The 20,898-nt window shown below is 40.2% G+C and overlaps 1 non-coding gene across 1 annotated transcript; it reads left to right on the top strand.

The window, feature by feature from the left end:
* The first annotated feature begins 6,046 nt into the window (after nt 1-6,046).
* LOC140828733 (small nucleolar RNA R71) lies at nt 6,047-6,152 on the top strand. The gene has a single exon (XR_012117300.1). It is a non-coding gene; the product is annotated as a small nucleolar RNA R71 (small nucleolar RNA).
* Nucleotides 6,153-20,898: the final 14,746 nt, after the last annotated feature.

The following is a 20,898-nucleotide window of genomic DNA, read 5'->3' as shown; positions in this document are numbered from 1 at the left end:
AGGATTATGATATTATAATTCTTGACTTCTGATTCCAGACCAGAATCAGAGCTTGATCAAAGAAAAATACCTCAGAATGATGTTAGTAAAACGAGTTTGGATGTTAAACTCTGTTATTCATTTCTTCTAATAGATTTGGATTGCTTGTGGAGAGTTCGAGGACGAACTCAGATCTAAGAGGGGGAGAAATGTAATGCCCAAGAATTAATCACTGCAATTAACGATGATTGATTTATCATTTCATGTGATTATGACGGGATTAATCGGGACACCGAGAAATGTATTCATAAATAAAATTATGAAAAGATATGAGCATGCCAGACCGCACCGCGGTAAGGGGAGGACCGCACCCGCGGTGATGCTACGGGAATTTGAAAGAATCGATACAGTAGGGTGACCGCACCCGCGGTGCTAACGCGACCGCACCCGCGGTGCAAGAGCGCACCCGCGGTGCTTACGCGACCGCACCCGCGGTGTTGCGTGTCTTGCGGAAAATGAACCACTTGTCTTGTTGCATGCGCGAAGTGTATAGATATATATAGATGCATGCAAAGCTTTCCTCAGAAACGAAGAATCGAGAAAAGGGGCAAGAGAGGTTCCGAAAATCCTTACGCCTTTATCTTTCAATCCGTCCGTCCGAATTTGAATCCGACTTCGGTATCGAGTTCCTAGCGACGTAGGCTACAACTGGACGTAAGTTTTGCTACGTTTTGACATGCTTTGAAATTATGATATTGTCAGAATTGAATGGAACTCATATATGTCGTTCTTGACATATTAGACATCATAGAATCGAAGTCAGATTAAGAAACGGACTGATTATGGAATTGTTATGATTTTCGGAGTAGTTTTGGAGTCAAGTTGATATCAGAATTGAGTTGTTATTGAGTATGAGATATTAGAATTAATATCTGATTGAAATGGTATTGTTGGGTATATTGATATTATACCGTTATGCCATCGATATTGAATTAGGTTAAGTATTGAGTAGAACAGATTTGATTCGAGTGGTGTATTGATATTATACTCCTCGATATTGTTCTTGTCAGATCGATATTGACAGGTTTTGAGTTCGAGACTTCGACAGAGTCAGAGTATCAGAAAGAAAGGTATAAATTAATGTTGTGTTGGGATTGCACAACTCGAGGAAGGTTTGACTCGAGTTTCCCTAAATCACATACTTAGTTTATTACATTGATTCTTGTAATTGATGAGATTTATGATTGTTGTCTATTGATTTATAGCCACTGCATGTAATGACTGCTGATTCGCTAGTCATTGATTGATTTGCTTATATACTGACTGTATGTATTGATTACTGAGTCGTTGAGTCATAGGCTGATTCGCCTAGCCACCGGCTGATTCGTCGGGTTATTGACTGATTCGTCTTATTATAGGCTGATTCGCCTAGTCACCGGCTGATTCGTCTGGTGATTGACTGATTCGTCTAAACTTAAGCTGATTCGCTTAATTACATGCTGAGTTGTCTGATTATTGGCTGATTCGCCTAATTACTGGCTGATTCGTCAGGTTATTGACTGAGTCGTCAATTCTGATTATTGGCTGATTCGCCTAATTACTGGCTGATTCGTCAGGTTATTGACTGAGTCGTCAATTCTGCGGCTGATTCGCCCAGACACTGATATATGAATTATATCGATGCCGTTTAGGGATTGATTCATTCCTATCGACTGAGATTCGATATAATTACCTATATCCAGACATCGGGATCCCTAGGTTAGAGTTGAGTCGAGTCGAGTCTGAGACGACGCGTCAGTGGAGTCGAGTCTGAGATGACGTGTCGGTTGAGTGGAGTCTGATATGACATGTTGATTTACATTGTTTATACCATTCATGATTATTGAATGTTTGATATGGATTTATGTTTCTGATTTGAGACATGTTATGAATAATTCTTATATGCTTTCGTATATGCTTTTATATGACTGCATGTTTACATTGTTTATACTGGGATATTTATATCTCACCGGAGTTATCCGGCTGTTGTCTTGTTTTGTATGTGTGCATGACAACAGGTGGGGCAGGTTCAGGGTCAAGAAAAGAAAGAGGCTGGACTAGATAGCGTGGAGATCCGGGCTTCGAAGCAACTTAGGATTCAGCACTGATATGTAGTTGAACCTAGTTGAATCCTTGTAGATAATACAGGATGTGTATGTTTATGTTTAATATGTAATTTGAATTTAATTACATTACGTTTTCGCTGTGTATATTAAAAGAAAAATTTTAGACCCTGTTTATAATTGATTAATTAGTCCCAATGATGATTAAGAACTTGATTAGCGTCCGGGTCCCCACATTACCTGTGCGTTGGCATCTATCACAATTGAGAACATACAAACGAGCATCCTTAAAAAGAGTTGGCCAATAGAAGCCACATTCAAGTACCTTAGATGCCGTCCGTATGGGTCCAAAGTGACCACCTACCTCACGGTCATGACAATGGTTCAGAATTTGATTGGTTTCCTCCTCCGCCACACATCTTCTTGTCATGGAATCTGCACAAATCTTAAACAAAAACGGTTCCTCCCAAAAATAATATTTCACGTCTGAAATGAATTTCTTTCTTTGGTGAAACAATAAATTAAGTGGAGGTGTGCCAGTGACAAGAAAATTTGCAAAATCGGCATACCAAGGGTACGCATTGACCTCAAGCAATTGTTCATCAGGAAACCAGTCATCTATATCATCGTCAATGCCCTTAATTCTAACATGCTCAAGCCTAGACAGATGATCAGCAACTACATTTTCCACACCCTTTTTATCTCAAATCTCGAGATCAAATTCTTACAATAATAAAATCCACCTAATTAACCTAGGTTTCGCATCTTTCTAAGCAAGCAAGTATTTTAGGGCCGAATGATCTGTATACACAGTTACTTTAGACAGAACAAGGTATGAATGAAATGTGTCGAAAGCAAATACTATAGCAAGTAATTCCTTTTCAGTAGTAGCGTAGTTCAATTGAGCATCATTTAAAGTCTTACTTGCATAGTAGATGGTATGAAATACCTTGTTCTTCCTTTGACCCAGCACCGCACCAACAGCTGTATCACTAGCATCGCACATCACCTCAAACGGTAACTCCCAATCAGGGACAGTCAGAACAGGTGCTGTCACCAAGCTTTCCTTGAGTATCTCGAATGCATGCAGACAAGTAGAATCAAAATTAAATTCAACATCTTTCATCAACAAAGAGGATAAAGGTTTAGCAATTTTAGAAAAATCTTTAATAAAACGCCTATAAAAACCAGCATGCCCTAGGAAACTTCTAACTCCTTTTATTGATGAAGGTGGTGGTAGGTTTTTTATTACTTCCACCTTGGCCTTGTCGACCTCAATTCCATTCTCTGATACCTTTTGTCCTAACACAATCCCCTCTTGAACCATAAAATGACCATTCTCCCAATTTAACACCAAATTACTCTCTTCACATCTAATTAACACCAAGTTCAAATTCTCTAAACATTCATTAAATGAGGAGCCAAAAATAGAGAAATCATCCATAAAAATTTCAAGGAAATTTTCAATCATGTCATGAAAGATAGCGGTCATGCATCTTTGAAATGTTGCAGGTGCATTGCATAAACCAAAGGGCATACGCCTAAACGCAAAAGTACCATAAAGGCAAGTGAAAGTAGTTTTCTCTTGGTCCTCAGGTGCAATTGTGATTTGATTGTATCCCGAATATCCATCTAAAAAGCAATAAAATTCATGACCTGCTAATCGTTCAATCATTTGATCGATAAATGGCAAGGGAAAGTGATCTTTACGGGTTGCATCATTCAATTTCCTATAATCTATTCACACACGCCAACCCGTAACAGTTCTAGTGGGAATCAACTCATTTTTTTCATTAGTAATAACAGTAATCCCACCCTTTTTAGGCACACATTGTACAGGACTTACCCACGCACTATCAGAGATAGGATAGATAATACCTGCATCCAGAAGTTTAATTGTTTCAGCTTTTACTACCTCTTGCATCTTTGGGTTGAGTCTCCTTTGTGGTTGTGCTAGAGGTGATTATTTATCTTCCATCAGAATTTTGTGCATGCAGATCGAAGGACTTATCCCTTTTATGTCCGAAACCTTCCAAGCGAATGCTCCTTTATGCTCTTTAAGGACTCCCAAGAGCTTACTCTCCATATCATCTGTCAAAGAAGAGGAAATAATAACAGGCAATTTATTATTTTCTCCTAAATATACGTACTTGAGATGTGGAGGTAGTGGTTTGAGCTCCAAAGTAGGTGGCTCCTCTAGGCTTGACTTTTGAGGCATTAAATCTTTTCTGTCTCCCAATTCCTCTAGTCTAAGCCTCACTTGCTTTCTCCAAGGTGGAATGGCATTCAAGTGAGCTACCATCTCCATCTTTTCCTCGTCTAGCTCGTCCTCCTGCTTTTCAGTAGTGAGAGTGGCCTCCAATGGTTATTTCAATCCATCCAGTATAAAATCACAAACGAGAGAATCCAAGACATCAATACGAAAACAACTATCATTGTGCATTGTGTGCTTGAGAGTATTGAAGACATCAAAAATAATTTCTTCTTCTCTAACTCTCAGTCTCAATTTCCCCTCTTCAACATCAATCAGTGCTTTCCCTGTAGCCAGAAACGGTCTCCCTAGGATTAAAGGCATCTCTAAATCTTCCTCCATATCAAGTACCACAAAATTTGCAGGAAAAATAAACTTATCCACTTTCACCAAAACATCTTCGATAATCCCACGTGGATACTTGACAGATCTGTCAGCCAGCTGCAACGACATCCTAGTTGGCTTGGGTTCACCTAATCCCAGTCTCTTAAACACAGAAAAAGGCATCAGATTAATACTCGCACCAAGATCACATAGAGCTTTATGAAAATTAATGTCACCAATAATGCAAGGTATAGAGAAACTCCGTGGATCTTTTTGCTTAGGAGGCATCTTGTTTTGAACTAAAGCGGAGCAATTTTCAGTCAAATTCACCGTCATATGATCTTCTAGCTTCCGCTTATTTGCTAAGATATCTTTCAAGAATTTTGCATAACTTGGCATATTCAATAAAGCGTCAGCAAAAGGAATGTTAATATGCAATTTTTTAAATATCTCAAGAAATTTACCAAATTGTGCATCTAATTTAGCTTTTTTCATTGCTGCAGGAAAAGGTGGAGGGATAAAAATTTTATTCTGTGCAATAGGTGTAGATGTAGAGTTAGAAGACTTACCTCCTCGATTTTCCACCTCATCCTCACCGTGCTTGGTCTTTTCCTCATTAGACTCGAGTGCTTTTCCACTACGCAATTCCACAGCCTTCACATGTTCTCTTGGGTTAGTTTCCGTGTTGCTTGGCAAAGCTCCTTGCTCCCTATTAACAATCAACTTAGCCAATTGTCCAATTTGATTCTCTAACCCCTTTATGGATGCATCTTGGTTCTGAAATCCCGTCTCTGTTGCAGAAATAAATTTAGTCATCATTTGCTCTAAATTGGACTTCTCCTCCCGAGGCGGTTCTGGCTTGAATCTTTGGTGCATCCCATATGGTGGACCTCTTTGTTGGCGATTTTGGTTGTTTTGACCTCCCCATGAAAAGTTTGGGTGATTCCTCCATCCCGGATTATATGTGTTCGAATAAGGGTCATTTCTAGGACGGTTCTGGAATCCCACTTGTTTTACCGGTGCTCCCTCAGGCACATAGAATGGATTGCCATCTTGGCAATCCTGCACGTCGTTCTCACCCCCACACTTATCACAGAAAATTTCTTGCAGACGCATAGCCGACCCACTCATGCTCATCCCATCAATCTTTTTATTCAAAGCCTCTAACTGTGCTGAAACCGCCGACAAATCATTAACTTGATTAACTCCAGCACCTCGTCTCTGCCTATCAGACTGAGGATGATAGCTACTAGCAGCCATCTCCTCCAATAACTCATATCCTTCCTCAGCCGTTTTTCTCAGTAAGTTACCACAGGCAGCAGCATCTATCATAGTACGATTAGGAGTAAGCAGACCGTAGTAGAAAGTTTGAACAACTAACCCAAGAGGCAGCTCATGATGTGGACATCTCCTCAACAAGTCCTTGTAGCGCTCCCATGCCTCGTAAAGTGACTCTTGCTCATATTGAGCAAAACTAGTAATGTCGGCTCTAAGCTACATAGTCTTCGACGGAGGAAAGTACTTGATCAGGAATGCCTCTGCCATATCCTCCCATGTAGTAATAGACCCTACAGGCAAACAGTTTAACCACGACTTAGCTTTATCTCTCAGTGAAAATGGAAATAAACGCAAACAAACAGTATCATCAGACACGCCATTAAACTTAAAAGTATCACAAATTTCAAGAAAGTCAGCTATATGAGAATTAGGATCGTCAAGTGCACTTCCCCCAAATTGGATAGTGTTCTGAAGCATCTGAATGATAGCTGGCTTGATCTCAAACTGATTAGCTCGGATGACTGGTCTTACGATGCTTGGACGTGCTCCATCAAGAGACGGCTGTGCATAATCCATCATCGGTATACGCCTTGGCTCCTCTCTGTGTTGATCGTCTTCCATTCTTTCCTACGCTCTTTGCTGCTGTAGTCGACGTCTAGCTGTGCGTTCAATCTCGGGGTCAAAAGGCTCAAGCTTAAACTCGAGTGATCTTCGTATGCACCACAAGAAAAATCTGCAACACAATGAGAGTATCAAATAACAATAAAATAAATAATACTAAAGAATTTAAATGAAAAAAAAATAAAAAATTGTGAATCAACAGTCCCCGGCAACAGCGCCAAAAACTTGATCGAGCAAAACTTGCACAGTGAATAGTCCCAAAATTTATTTTATAAATGAAAGCTCGATTTAAATATCGCAAGTGCACGATAGTCAAGTTATAATAAACGTAAGTGAATACGAGTATCGTTCCACAAGGACTGCGTTACACTATTTTTATTTTCAAGTAAAATTTCTTTAGCAACGATAAAATGAGTTGATGATTAAACTAATGTAAATTAAACAACTAAAATAATTAAAATGCAAAGAAAACGTATTCAAGAAAGCAATGATTAATTTAGATTAAATCAATTGAGAAATGAATTTGTTGGGAATTAGCAGTTCACCTACCACTCGTGTTTAAATAATTACACTCGACTTTTACTCATGCATTCGACGGAATTCCCTAGACTAATTAATATACTCTGTCGAGCTATATTAATACTAATCATAAACATGCAGTACTCAAGTGTCCTCAATTATTTAACAGTTCAAGATTGCATTACATTTTATGGAATCCACTAGCTTTCATCCGGGTGAACTATCACTATCGACACGTACCCAATTCCGTATATCTACTAAAATTGTAAATGCGTGGTTTATACTTGTAATAGCCGAGCCCGGTGTACGGTACGGTTTAAGCTTTACTTGTTATTTGGGTTATGTGATTAGATGTTTAGAGTTGTGTTTTGGGCTATAGTATTATTGGTTATTATTGTTATTGAGGTGTTAGATGTTGTTGGTTGTTCGTTTCAGTGTTTCGGTTCGATTTTAGTTGGTTGAGTACTGTTCATTGCCGTGGCTTGAGTGCACCCGCGCTCTTAGAGGAGTGCCCCTGCGGTGTACTATTCATCATTTTGGTTTTGGAAGGCCGTGGCATCACCGCACCCGCGGCAGTGCAAGGACCGCACCCGCAGTGGAGACCGCACCTGCGGTATTAGCAGCACCGCACCCGCGGTCATCGTGCATGGAATTTATTTTGTTGAGCCGTGAGCTTAGCGCACCCGCGGTGCTTGTGGCAGCGCACCCGCGGTGTAAGTATGGGCGAGATATTTAGTTGCTTTTTGGGAGTGGTTGGCCATACTTTCCCTTATCTTTTTCCTTCCAACTCGTTTTCTCTCCATTTGCAATGGTTTTTATCCATTTCATTTGCTTCCTACCTTTGATTCTTGGATTTGTTTGGATTTCCGACTTGAGATCGACGTTCTCCGTGGTATAAGGAAGCTTAGGTAAGTTTTTGGTTAAGTTCTATCATGGTTTTGGAAATGAGTTGTTATAGGGTGTTGTTCTTGTTGGTTTAATGGATTATTTGGCTTGATTATTGGATTATAGAGTTGATGTTGGTGTTATTTATGGATTATTGTTGTAGGTGGTGTACCAAGAGTTAGTTTGGAGGTGTTCTATTTGGTAGTAAGTGGAATTTCATCCCTTTGCTCACATGATGATATATGTATTGTGTTTTAAAGATTTTAAAGTGATATTCCCTTCAATTGATTCATTGTTATGTATTGATCCCATTGATTATCTATTGGAGGCATTGATGTCTCACTATTGTTAAAAGGGAATACAAGAGAAAATATGAGATTGTGAAACGACGGCTTTAAATGCTATTCAGAGTTCAAATGTTTTATTGGATTGATTAATCATAGTCAGAGCATTGCATGCAATTAGTTGATCAACGACCATAGGCTTTTATCCCTCAGAGTTATCGGTTTATATCGATAGGGATATTAGCACCAGAGCAGAGATACTATTGATATCAATCCAACCAGAGAAAGAGAAATACCATCTTATTGCTATACTATTGCTACAGTTATTGTTACAGTATTTATGTTTCAGAGTTGATGGTATTTATGATTTCAAAGTCATGTTTTACAGAGTATACTATGTATCATTGTTATGTAGAGTTCCACTTGCTGAGATTTATTCTCATTTCAGTTTATTCATGTGATGCAGAGGCCCTGGACGTTGACTGTGGATAGGGGTCATATGCATACACCGTGGAAGGAAGATTTTGGCATGATCATAGGAATGATATTTTGTATTTTGTTATGTCATTTAAATGATCATGTATTGCTATTTTGTAAACATTTTTATGATATGTATTTTGAAACTCCTTCCATTTGAAAGAAAATTTTAAATTCCGCTGTATTTTAATTGTAACGAGTCAGGGTGTCACATTTAGTGGTATCAGAGCGGTGTTCTTCGGACCAATGCGTATGACTTCGTCTACTGTCAACTGTCCGGGTATGTTTTCTTTGCATCTATTTATTCATTGTTATCTATTGATTGGTGTCTTGTGAGCAATTGTAGAGTATGCCACCTAAGAAGAAAGCAGTAGAGGGTGAGGATAGTTCTTCCTCTAGAGTTGTCGACGAGTTCGGCAAGTTGCTTAAGGAGCAGGCTAAGGTGCATAGCGAGTAGATTCAGCAGCTCATTCGTATGCAAGGTACTGGCCAAGGTAGAGGGCAAGGTAGAGTTCCAGTAGTTCAGGCAGTTGGCACCGATGCCGTCTTTTCTGCTTTCAAGAGAATGGATCCACCAGAGTTTTCAGGGAGCACTGATCCTTTAGTTGCTGTCGAGTGGGTCAAGGCTTTAGAGGCGATCTTCGATCATCTCCAGTACGAGGACAAAGACAGGATGAGTTGTGCTGTTTTCATGTTGGTTAAGGCTGCCCGCATTTGGTGGAATGCGACGAAAGTTGGAGTTGATGTTGCGACATTGAAGTGGTCAGAGTTCACGGACTTGTTCTATGACAAATATTTTCCAGACGCCCTTAGAGCGAGGAAGGTTACGGAGTTCTTGGAGCTTCGACAGGGGAGCTTGGATGTTGGTGAGTATATTCTGAAGTTTGAGGAGGGTTGCCTATTTGCTCCGTATATTGCTTCGAACGACAAGGACAAAGGCGCTCATTTCATTCGAGGCCTTAGAGCAGAGATTCGACGGGATATCAATATGTCCAAGGCCGTTACTTTCAAGGAGATTGTGTCCAAGGCACTGTTGGCCGAGCAGGATGAGAAGGACATCACTAGAGAGAGGCAGGAGAGGCACCAAGCTGTTGTTCAGAGAGGCCAGGGCTCGAATCAGAGGGGCAGGGATCGTTCCAAGGGCAAGAGTAAGATGGAGTCGAGTCCTAGACCACCGCCAGTTCCAGTTGATCCCGAGAAGCCTTTGTGTCAGAAGTGTGGCAAGCATCATCGAGGAGAGTGCAGATATGGCACTCATACTTGTTACCGTTGTGGCACGGCAGGCCACGTTGCCAGAGATTGTCCGAGAGGAGCGAGCCAAGGGAAGGTGCAGGGTCGTATCTTTTCGATGACCAAGGAAGGTATTAATCATGATTCTTCATTGATCTCTAGTACTATTTTGATTTCAGGCAGAGTAGCTACGACTTTGGTAGATACTGGTGCTACTCATTCTTTTATGTCTGATTTGTTTTTGAGATCTTTGGGTATAGTTCCTTCTGTTCTTCCCCTCCAGCTTAGTGTTGTTTTGCCTTCGGGAGATGTCTTGTGCCCGACATCGATTGTGTATGCGTGCCCTGTTCGTATTGAGGAGCGAGTTGTCTTCGCTGATTTGATTGTTATCACTATGGTTGCCTTTGATGTTATTCTTGGCATGGATTGGCTTTCGACTTACCGTGCAGTTATCGATTGTGTTGCTAAGAAGGTGACTTTTGCAGATGATGGCCAGGGAGGAGTTCTCGCCAGCACAGGTACTTCGCTGGTCCTTCCTTTTATTTCTTGTCTTGAGGCTGAGAAGTTGACGTGTAGAGGTTGTGATGTGTTTTTGGCTTCTATTGTGGATGTGGATAGACTGATTAAGTTGAATATAGATGATATTGATGTCGTGAGGGAGTTTGCTAATGTGTTTGAGGATGATGTTCCGGGTTTGCCGCCGGATAGAGATGTTGAGTTTGTGATCGATTTAGCTCCAGGTACGGTTCCTATTTCTAAGGCTCCGTACAGGATGGCCCCTACTGAGATGAAGGAGTTGAAGATTCAGTTGCAGGATCTTTTAGACAAGGGTTTTATTCGTCCGAGTTCTTCGCCTTGGGGAGCTCCGGTTCTGTTTGTCGAGAAGAAGGATGGTTCTTTGCGACTGTGTATCGACTACAGGGAGCTTAACAAAGTGACTGTTAAGAACAAATATTCGTTGCCTCGGATAGATTATCTGTTTGATCAGCTCCATGGTGCTACTGTATTCTCGAAGATTGATCTTCGGTCTGGCTACTATCAGTTGAAGGTTAGGGAGTCCGATATCCCTAAGACAGCGTTCCGGACCAGGTACGGTCACTATGAGTTTATGGTTATGTCTTTTGGTTTTACCAATGCTCCTTCAGTCTTTATGGATCTGATGAACCGTGTGTTCAAGCCGTTCTTGGATAGCTTCGTCATTGTCTTCATCGACGATATCCTAATCTATTCCAAGACCAGAGAGCTTCATGCAGAGCATCTCAGAGTGGTTCTTCAGTTGTTGCGAGAGAAGAGGTTGTTTGCCAAGCTGAAGAAGTGTGAATTTTGGCTGGATCAGATTTCTTTCCTAGGCCATGTTGTTTCGAGGGATGGCATTGTTGTTGATCCATTGAAGATAGAGGCGATTCAGAATTGGCCTATTCCTACTACTGTTTCAGAGGTACGCAGTTTCCTTGGTTTGGCGGGTTACTATCGTCGTTTCATTTCAGATTTTTCCAAGATTGCCCTGCCATTGTCCAATCTGACGAGGAAGACTGTGAAGTTCGAGTGGTCTATCGATTGCCAGCATGCATTTCAGGAGTTGAAGGACAGGTTGACGACAGCTCCTGTTCTTTCTTTGCCTAGTGGTTCCGAGGATTTTGTGGTCTATACCGATGCGTCGAAGAGAGGCCTTGGTGCAGTGCTGATGCAGCGAGGTAAGGTTATTGCCTATGCGTCTCGCCAGTTGAAAGACTATGAGAAGAATTATCCGACGCACGATTTGGAGCTAGCAGCTGTGGTTTTCGCCCTGAAGATTTGGAGACATTATCTGTATGGCGAAAAGTGTGAGATCTTCACAGACCACAAGAGTTTGAAGTATATGTTTTCCCAGAAAGAGCTCAACATGTGACAGAGGAGGTGGTTAGAGCTTGTCAAGGATTATGATGTGGCTATCAGTTACCATCCGGGAAAAGCGAATGTTGTGGCTGATGCTTTGAGCCGCAAGTCGAGTGCTTCATTGAGTTCTTTGATTCAGAGGCCATTGTTGATGGATTTACAGAGAGAGAAGATTGATCTGGTGATTCCAGGTACCATTGCTCGTCTTTCAGCGTTGGTTATTCGATCTACTTTGACGGACAGGATCCGTAGAGAGCAGTCGACTGATGTTCAGTTGACAGAGTTGAGAGCCAGAGCAAAAGATAGAGGTAATTCAGAGTTTGGTTTGAATGGTGATGGTTTGGTGACTTTCAGAGGCCGTATTTGTGTTCCTACTGGCGATGATATTCGTAGAGACGTCTTGACAGAGGCTCATACCGCGCCATATTCTATTCATCCAGGCAGCACGAAGATGTATCAGGATCTTCGTCGGCTCTATTGGTGGCCAGGTATGAAGAGAGATATTGTTTTGTTCATTTCTCAGTGCCTTACTTGTCAGCAGGTGAAGATCGAGCATCGGAGACCTGCTGGGACATTGCTTTCTTTGCCGATTCCTCAGTGGAAGTGGGAGCATATCACTATGGATTTCGTGACTGGTCTGCCCAGGATGCAGAGAGGTTTCAATTCCATTTGGGTTATCGTGGATAGATTGACCAAGTCAGCTCATTTTCTTCCAGTCAAGACGACGTACTCCATGAATCAGTATGCCGAGGACTACATAGCAGAGATTGTTAGACTTCATGGGGTTCCTGTGTCGATTGTGTCTGATCGTGACCCTAGATTTACATCAGAGTTCTGGAAGAGTTTGCATAGAGCTATGGGTTCTCGATTAGCTTTCAGTACAGCTTATCATCCTCAGAGCGACGGTCAGTCAGAGAGAGTCATTCAGATTCTTGAGGATATGCTCAGAGCTTGTACTATTGATTATTTTGGTAGCTGGGATTCTAAATTGCCACTTGTGGAGTTCACGTACAACAACAGTTACCAGGCGACGATTGGCATGGCACCGTATGAGGCTCTTTATGGCAGGAAGTGCAGATCTCCTTTTTTTTGGGATGAGGTTGGTGAGAGGAAGATGTTGGGTCCCGAGTTGGTCCAGCAGACTGCCGATGTTGTTGCAGTTATCAGAGAGAAGATGAAGACTGCTCAGTCGAGGCAGAAGAGCTATGCAGATGTTCGTCGTAGACCTTTGCAGTTCGAGGTAGGCGATCATGTATTTCTAAAGATAGCACCTCTCAAGGGTGTGATGAGGTTTGGCAAGAAGGGCAAGTTGAGTCCGAGATTCATTGGTCCATTCGAGATATTGGACAGAGTTGGTGACCGAGCCTACAGATTAGCCCTACCGCCCGATCTTGACAGAGTCCATAATGTGTTTCATGTATCGATGCTCAGGAAGTATATTGCAGATTCTTCCCATGTTCTTCACCACGAGCCATTGGACTTGACGCCGAATTTGACGTACCAAGAGATTCCGGTCCAGATTTTGGATCGCACAGTTAGAGTTCTGAGGAACAAAGAGATCGGCATAATTAAAGTCCTTTGGAGGAACCATTTGATCGAGGAGGCTACGTGGGAACCAGAGATTGAGATGAGAGAGAAGTATCCTGAGTTGTTCGTGCACTGACGTCCATTTCGCGGACGAAATTCCTCTAAGGAGGGGAGATTGTAATAGCCGAGCCCGGTGTACGGTACGGTTTAAGCTTTACTTGTTAATTGGGTTATGTGATTAGATGTTTAGAGTTGTGTTTTGGGCTATAGTATTATTGGTTATTATTGTTATTGAGGTGTTAGATGTTGTTGGTTGTTCGTTTCAGTGTTTCGGTTCGATTTTAGTTGGTTGAGTACTGTTCATTGCCGTGGCTTGAGTGCACCCGCGCTCTTAGAGGAGTGCCCCTGCGGTGTATTATTCATCATTTTGGTTTTGGAAGGCCGTGGCATCACCGCACCCGCAGCAGTGCAAGGACCGCACCCGCAGTGGAGACCGCACCCGCGGTGCTTGTGGCAGCGCACCCGCGGTGTAAGTATGGGCGAGATATTTAGTTGCTTTTTGGGAGTGGTTGGCCATACTTTCCCTTATCTTTTTCCTTCCAACTCGTTTTCTCTCCATTTGCAAGGGTTTTTATCCATTTCATTTGCTTCCTACCTTTGATTCTTGGATTTGTTTGGATTTCCGACTTGAGATCGACGTTCTCCGTGGTATAAGGAAGCTTAGGTAAGTTTTTGGTTAAGTCTATCATGGTTTTGGAAATGAGTTGTTATAGGGTGTTGTTCTTGTTGGTTTAATGGATTATTTGGCTTGATTATTGGATTATAGAGTTGATGTTGGTGTTATTTATGGATTATTGTTGTAGGTGGTGTACCAAGAGTTAGTTTGGAGGTGTTCTATTTGGTAGTAAGTGGAATTTCATCCCTTTGCTCACATGATGATATATGTATTGTGTTTTAAAGATTTTAAAGTGATATTCCCTTCAATTGATTCATTGTTATGTATTGATCCCATTGATTATCTATTGGAGGCATTGATGTCTCACTATTGTTAAAAGGGAATACAAGAGAAAATATGAGATTGTGAAACGACGGCTTTAAATGCTATTCAGAGTTCAAATGTTTTATTGGATTGATTAATCATAGTCAGAGCATTGCATGCAATTAGTTGATCAACGACCATAGGCTTTTATCCCTCAGAGTTATCGGTTTATATCGATAGGGATATTAGCACCAGAGCAGAGATACTATTGATATCAATCCAACCAGAGAAAGAGAAATACCATCTTATTGCTATACTATTGCTACAGTTATTGTTACAGTATTTATGTTTCAGAGTTGATGGTATTTATGATTTCAAAGTCATGTTTTACAGAGTATACTATGTATCATTGTTATGTAGAGTTCCACTTGCTGAGATTTATTCTCATTTCAGTTTATTCATGTGATGCAGATCAGAGTGGAGGCCCTGGACGTTGACTGTGGATAGGGGTCATATGCATACACCGTGGAAGGAAGATTTGGGCATGATCATAGATATGATATTTTGTATTTTGTTATGTCATTTAAATGATCATGTATTGCTATTTTGTAAACATTTTTATGATATGTATTTTGAAACTCCTTCCATTTGAAAGAAAATTTTAAATTCCGCTGTATTTTAATTGTAACGAGTCAGGGTGTCACAATACTATTTGATCATATTGTTAATTGTTCTATCGAAATCATCAACAACATGAAATAATCAAAGAAAGTTAGCTAGGCTTCGATTGAAACAAGAAAGAACAATAGCATAAACAAATCACTAATAAAAACGTCGAGAAATAATGTTAAACACCGAGTACAAGGTAGGATCCCCTCAAATCCCAACAAATCTAGAGTTTAGCTACTGAAATTCATGATAAAAACCAACAATCAATGTAAGAAATAAAATATTGAATAATGAAAATACTAAAGATCACGATGGATGACGGCCACGACGCGTGGAAATCTCGAGGTCTTCGAAATCTTCTTTTTCTAGCCTCTCCTCCAAGAAAAGTGATGAAAAATATGATAAATCCCAAAAAAGGATCGCTGATCTCGTATATTAGGTTTAGGTGTCGGATAGAGTCCATAAAAATTTGGAAACAAATCTTCCTTAATCTCGCGTCTCGCTAGGGCGATATATTTTGACCGCCCTAGCGAGAGGTCCTCGCATAAACTTCCTCGAGCATGTCCCTGGTTTCGCTGGGGCGGTCACTTTTGACCGCCCTAGCGAGACACTTGCGCATAAAATCCTCGGCCAGACAAAAATGCTCGCTGGGGCGGTCACTTTTGACCGCCCGAGCGAATCCTCTTCGATATTTTGACAAATTTTCTCCCACTTTTTGGTTCAATTCCTACAAAATAACCACCAAATACACGAGATCAATCACATGCTAAATAATGTTAAAAAATTGCAAAATTAAACTAAAACAAACTAATATGATGCATGAATGCGACTCAAAACCAACACTAAAAACACGTAAAAACGAGTCCTATCAATATTCTGAGGAGAAGTCTTAACAATCTGTCTGAGATTGTTAAACAGTTTTCTTTTGAACGTGCTGGTGAGGTTAGTGCCACCAGATTATTCCGTGACCGCATCTCAAAGGAATTCACTCGCACGGAAGAATCTTTGGCCAAATTGCATGTCGAAACCAGCCTGTTCAGACAAAATGTTGTCTCAAGTCATGGCAGCATCTTGATTGGTCATTCAGACCTCATTAAAACTATCTCTGGACATGATTCAGCTTTTCAATCAGTCTCCACCAACGTGCAGGCATTGGGTTTGAAACTTGTATCTATTGACGCTAAGATTGTGTCTCAATCTCAATCTATTCTTGATCTAAATGAACGAGTTTCGAGTCAGGCACCATTTTTGGAGATACTGGATAATGGCATCCTTACTCTTAATGGTCGATTGGACGACTTTCTCACTTGTATTCAAGCCAATGATGCCAAAAAGGGGGAAGCAGAAGGCAGAGAAGAAGGCAGATCTGGAGGTCATCATACAGAATCCTCCTTCAGAAACCAAGATCCTCAAGATGAGGAAACGATATTTAGAGACATTGGAACCGATGATTAAATTCTTTTAAACTCTGTTTTATTATTTTCTTAATTATCAATTATTTTATTTGCTATCTGTTTTTATATTCATCATTTCTAACATCTAGGTTTTGGCATCACCGCAAAGGGGCAAATTGTTAGACTTATTTGGTTGTGGTGATGAGAGTCAGAACCAGTAGGTCGCGATAGCTAAAACCAGAAGACTACATAAAAGCAGAAGCTCTATTATCGCGTTAACAAAAACAGTACTCTTCGAGTACTTATCAGCTTAGAAAAACCAGAAGCAGGACGTAGCTTTATAAGCAGAACTTAGTTTGAGCAAAAGTAACTTAACGCCTTTTACTCGATCGTTGTTATCTTAAATATTACTGTTACTTTACCTAGTACAAGTATTAATAGCACCATTAATGTTGTATGAAGTTATTTAATACGCCTTACCAGTTTTGGTATAGAGACACTTGAAATAATATGTTAGGATCGGTTCGGAGTGAAAAAGTATTTAGAAAGGAGATTGAATAAACACTTTACAATTTTCACAACTTCTTCCATTTATGAATCAGTTTAATAATAAAATGAATTTGTGAATCTTGTTGTCAATCAATTAACTTTATTAAAGTGCGGAAATAACTGAAATACAGATAGAATAAAACTGATAAGGAAATAACACAAGATTTCTGGATGTTCGGAGATTTCAAATACTTCTACGTCACCCCTTCTATCTCGAAAATATAATATTCACTAAAAAAAACTTTGATCTATATAATGAATTGTACAAACCCACTTCAGTTTGGACTTAACATGGCCAAAAGTAAAACTTTTAGTATCAATACAACTTATCAGTACTTGACTGATATGTAACTTTCTTAGCACAACTGATCTCTACAAGATCGAATAATATAACAATAAGTGTTTTTGTGCTTTAAACTCAAAATATAGCCTGAAAGCTATGAATTTGAATATTAAGCGTGGGCTTTTGAGAACTTTTAAACTTGATTGCAAACTTTTTGACTCAGTAACTTCGTAGCTCGATTATTATTCTTCAGTTGATCTTTCTCAGCTATTTATAGGCTTTGCTTCCAATGGTAACAATGAATGCATTTTTAATCTTTATATATGTTGTATAGCCACGTCAACATTCTTCTGTCAATTGTACACAATAGATTTTCTGAAATGTGGTGTTCCCACTACATGTTGCAGTTTACTCTTGTACAATTGTCCACGTTCCTTAACTGATTATGTGTCAAGCTGATTTATTAATTGACATAGACGATAGGATTAACTTATTGCTGTGTAACTGATCAGTCTTAATTGATCGTCCAGTTGACTACATAGTTCAGTTAGCTTAGATGAGTTCAGTTTCCTTTGACTATATACGCTTTAATCTTCAGTTCGAGCAACTATCAGTTTACGAATCTTCAGTTCAGTTACCTTCAGTTTTCTCAATCAGTTGTTCGATCTTTTCACGCTTAATTTTTCAAACTCCGGAATCAAGATCTCAACAATTTTCCCCTTTTTGGTGTCTGAAAAAACTTAGAATTTATGAACTGGTCAAACTGAAAATCTGCCAAAAATATTCAACTGAATATAAAGACTGCCTTCTAACTGATATGGACTTCTTCATTTCTCTGCTCTCTTATCAGCTTGTCCTTGATCAGTTGTTTGACTTGGTCCTTTCTTAGATAGTTGTTGCTGTTCTTCTTCCACTTTTTGTCAAACCCATCAACCTTGTTGGATAATGCACGAACTTCCGAGGTGATATTAGATATAGCATACGTAAATTGTTCTTGCATCAGATCCATTCTCTTTGTCACTAATGTTTCCAACAATTCAATGCGATTTATAAACATGTCTTGAGTCTGGATATGTGCTTGAACTGTCACTCGGTCTTTCTTCAATTGATCTAGTTGGAGAAATAAGGAAGTGATATCCTTTGTAACTTGGTGTAGGTTCTTCATTGTATTCTCCTTCATAGAGTCCATCTTTAATGTGTGCACAAATTGGGTTGACTTAACATTAGAAATAGATTAAATCAGATTATGAAGGTTGGACTGAATGTCTATCATAGTATCAGTAGCCATTGGTATATGAGGAGACTGAGCTTCAGATGATTCCGGTTCTTGCTCCTTGTCTGCTTCATTAAAAACTACCAAGGCCCTATTTGGTGATTCATTCTCAACCAATTCTGAAACAATTTCTTCAATTACTTTCTGTCAAGGTTTTTAAGAAGAAGTGGGAATCTGAACCGCAGTTGAGCTGGTAGGCTCTTCAGTTGGCTCTTCAGTTGATGCTGATGGCAACTGAGCCACTTCAGTTTCAGCTCGGACTTCTTGTTCAGTCGTGGCAAGTGACTGAACTGGTGTTTCAACTGCTGATATTACTGGCTCTGAGGCTGGTTGTTCGGATTTGCTTGGGTCTTCAACAAATTCTCCAGTTATCACATTCTGCTGGATGTCATCGGCAACTGACTTTATCACTTCATCGATATTTGTTAGTGACAACTTAGCATTGGTATAGAATTGAATACCTACTGGAGCAGAAGATGATAGTTGAGCATCCTTTGAAGAAGGAGCAGTTACTTGCTCAGTTTGTTCAGCAACTGCTTCCTGAGATGGCTCTGGCTGATGAGTTGATGGTTCAGCCTGCTTTTCTGAGGAAGAACTTTGGAAATTTGTTGGAATAGTCAACTCTTGATCCATTTCTTAGTCTTGGATCTTCATCTGCAATGATATAAGATCCATGTCCAACTGGTCATAAACTGCTTTGTCATTGAAGGCAGTTGGACTAATAGGATCATAGTTCTTGCGTACCTGAGCTATGACTTGAGCCAGCTTCTTGGCACGCATCAAATCAAAGAAGTAATTCATTCTCTCCAGTGCTTGAACAATTGTAGCAGCTTTGACTACCCTCAGCACTATAGTTTCCAAGGCGATAAATTTGTTCAAAACTGATTTCTTCTGCAATCCCTTGGCAAACACTTCGGTCCTAAATCTGACCCATTCATTGTATGTTTTCAACTTTGATTCAGAAAACTCATTTACCTCTTCCTATATTATATCAATATGAGTCTGAATCGGGTTGGTTGGTCTGGGCTCTTCAATCATATTGGCCTTACCTTCAGGTCAGTGAGGGCATGAGAAATGCTCAGCCCTAAAAAACAGTTGTATCCACTTTTTCTCGTATCAACACTCCCTTTGGTCTGGAAAAAGGTATTGCAGATAGGGTGGTGATAGTGATCAGTGGTGCTTTTGCTCCAACTTGTTTCTTTTTATCACCAGATTCAGTGATGGTCTTCTTTGAGGGAGCAGTTGGAGGCGGTAACTACTGTCAGTTGAGGATGCAACTGGAACTGCCATGATTGGTCTTGCACTGATAGGATGTTTTGCTCCAGTTTGCCTCAATCCGTCAGCAGGGAGGTGTAGGACCGAACGCTTGCCGCTTTACCAAAAGCTATAGCTGGTGGTAATGGTGCAACTCAAATCTTTTAAACCGCACAACAGCTCAAGCACCACTGTTCGATCGCTCTACCAAGCAAGGACAATTATTGCTCCCATAAATCTCCCTCACAACAATTGCACTCCTTGCTATCAATGGGAATAGAACCCGTGACCTAGGCTCTAATACCATTTGTAGGACCCAGCGCTTGCTGCTTTACCAAAAGCTATAGCTTGTGGAAATGGTGCAACCCAAATCTTTTAAACCGCACATCAGCTCAAGCACCACGGTTCGATCACTCTACCAAACAAGGAAAATTATTGTACCGAAGAATCTCCCTCCCAATAATTACACTCCTTGCAATCAATGGGATTCAAACCCATGACCTTTGATCTGATACCACTTGTTAGGATCGGTTGATAGGTTGAAATGTGTTTTGAAGAGGGAGTTGAATAAACACTCACAAATTTTATAATCTTTTTAAGTGAAGTGTCAGTTCTGTAACAAACTGAAACTAGGAATCTTGTCAGTCAATGACAATCAATTTAACTGATAACAGTTACAGAAATAAACTGACTGAAAGATAGAATAAATAACTGAAGTAATAACACGAAGAATTATGGATGTTTGGAGTTTTGAATTACTCCTACGTCACCCCTTCTATCACAAGGATATGATATGCACTAAAAGATTTTGATCGATACAAAACTTGTACAGACCCACTTCAGTTTGGACTTAACACTGCCAAGACTGAAACTCTTAATTTATTAAATATCTCACAGTTCTTCAACTGAACTTAGCACAACTGATCTAGTTAAAGATCAAATAAACAATGAAACAGTTTGTGCTTATATGCTCAAAAAGTATCCTCAAATGCTACAAATAAATCTGATAAGAGTGAACTTTTTGATTCTTGAAAATGTGCGATTAATTCAGCAGGCTAACAGCAAGCTTGAGAGAATAGATAGATCAATTGTTTTGAGTATTTCTCAACTGCTCTTCTCACCTATTTATAGGCTTCTCTTCAACG

The sequence above is a fragment of the Primulina eburnea genome, chromosome 3 (genome assembly GCF_022965805.1).
Source record: "Primulina eburnea isolate SZY01 chromosome 3, ASM2296580v1, whole genome shotgun sequence".
In the NCBI taxonomy this organism is placed as follows: domain Eukaryota; kingdom Viridiplantae; phylum Streptophyta; class Magnoliopsida; order Lamiales; family Gesneriaceae; genus Primulina; species Primulina eburnea.
Note: the sequence above shows the minus strand (reverse complement) of the source record. Positions and strands in the feature narration are given on the sequence as shown.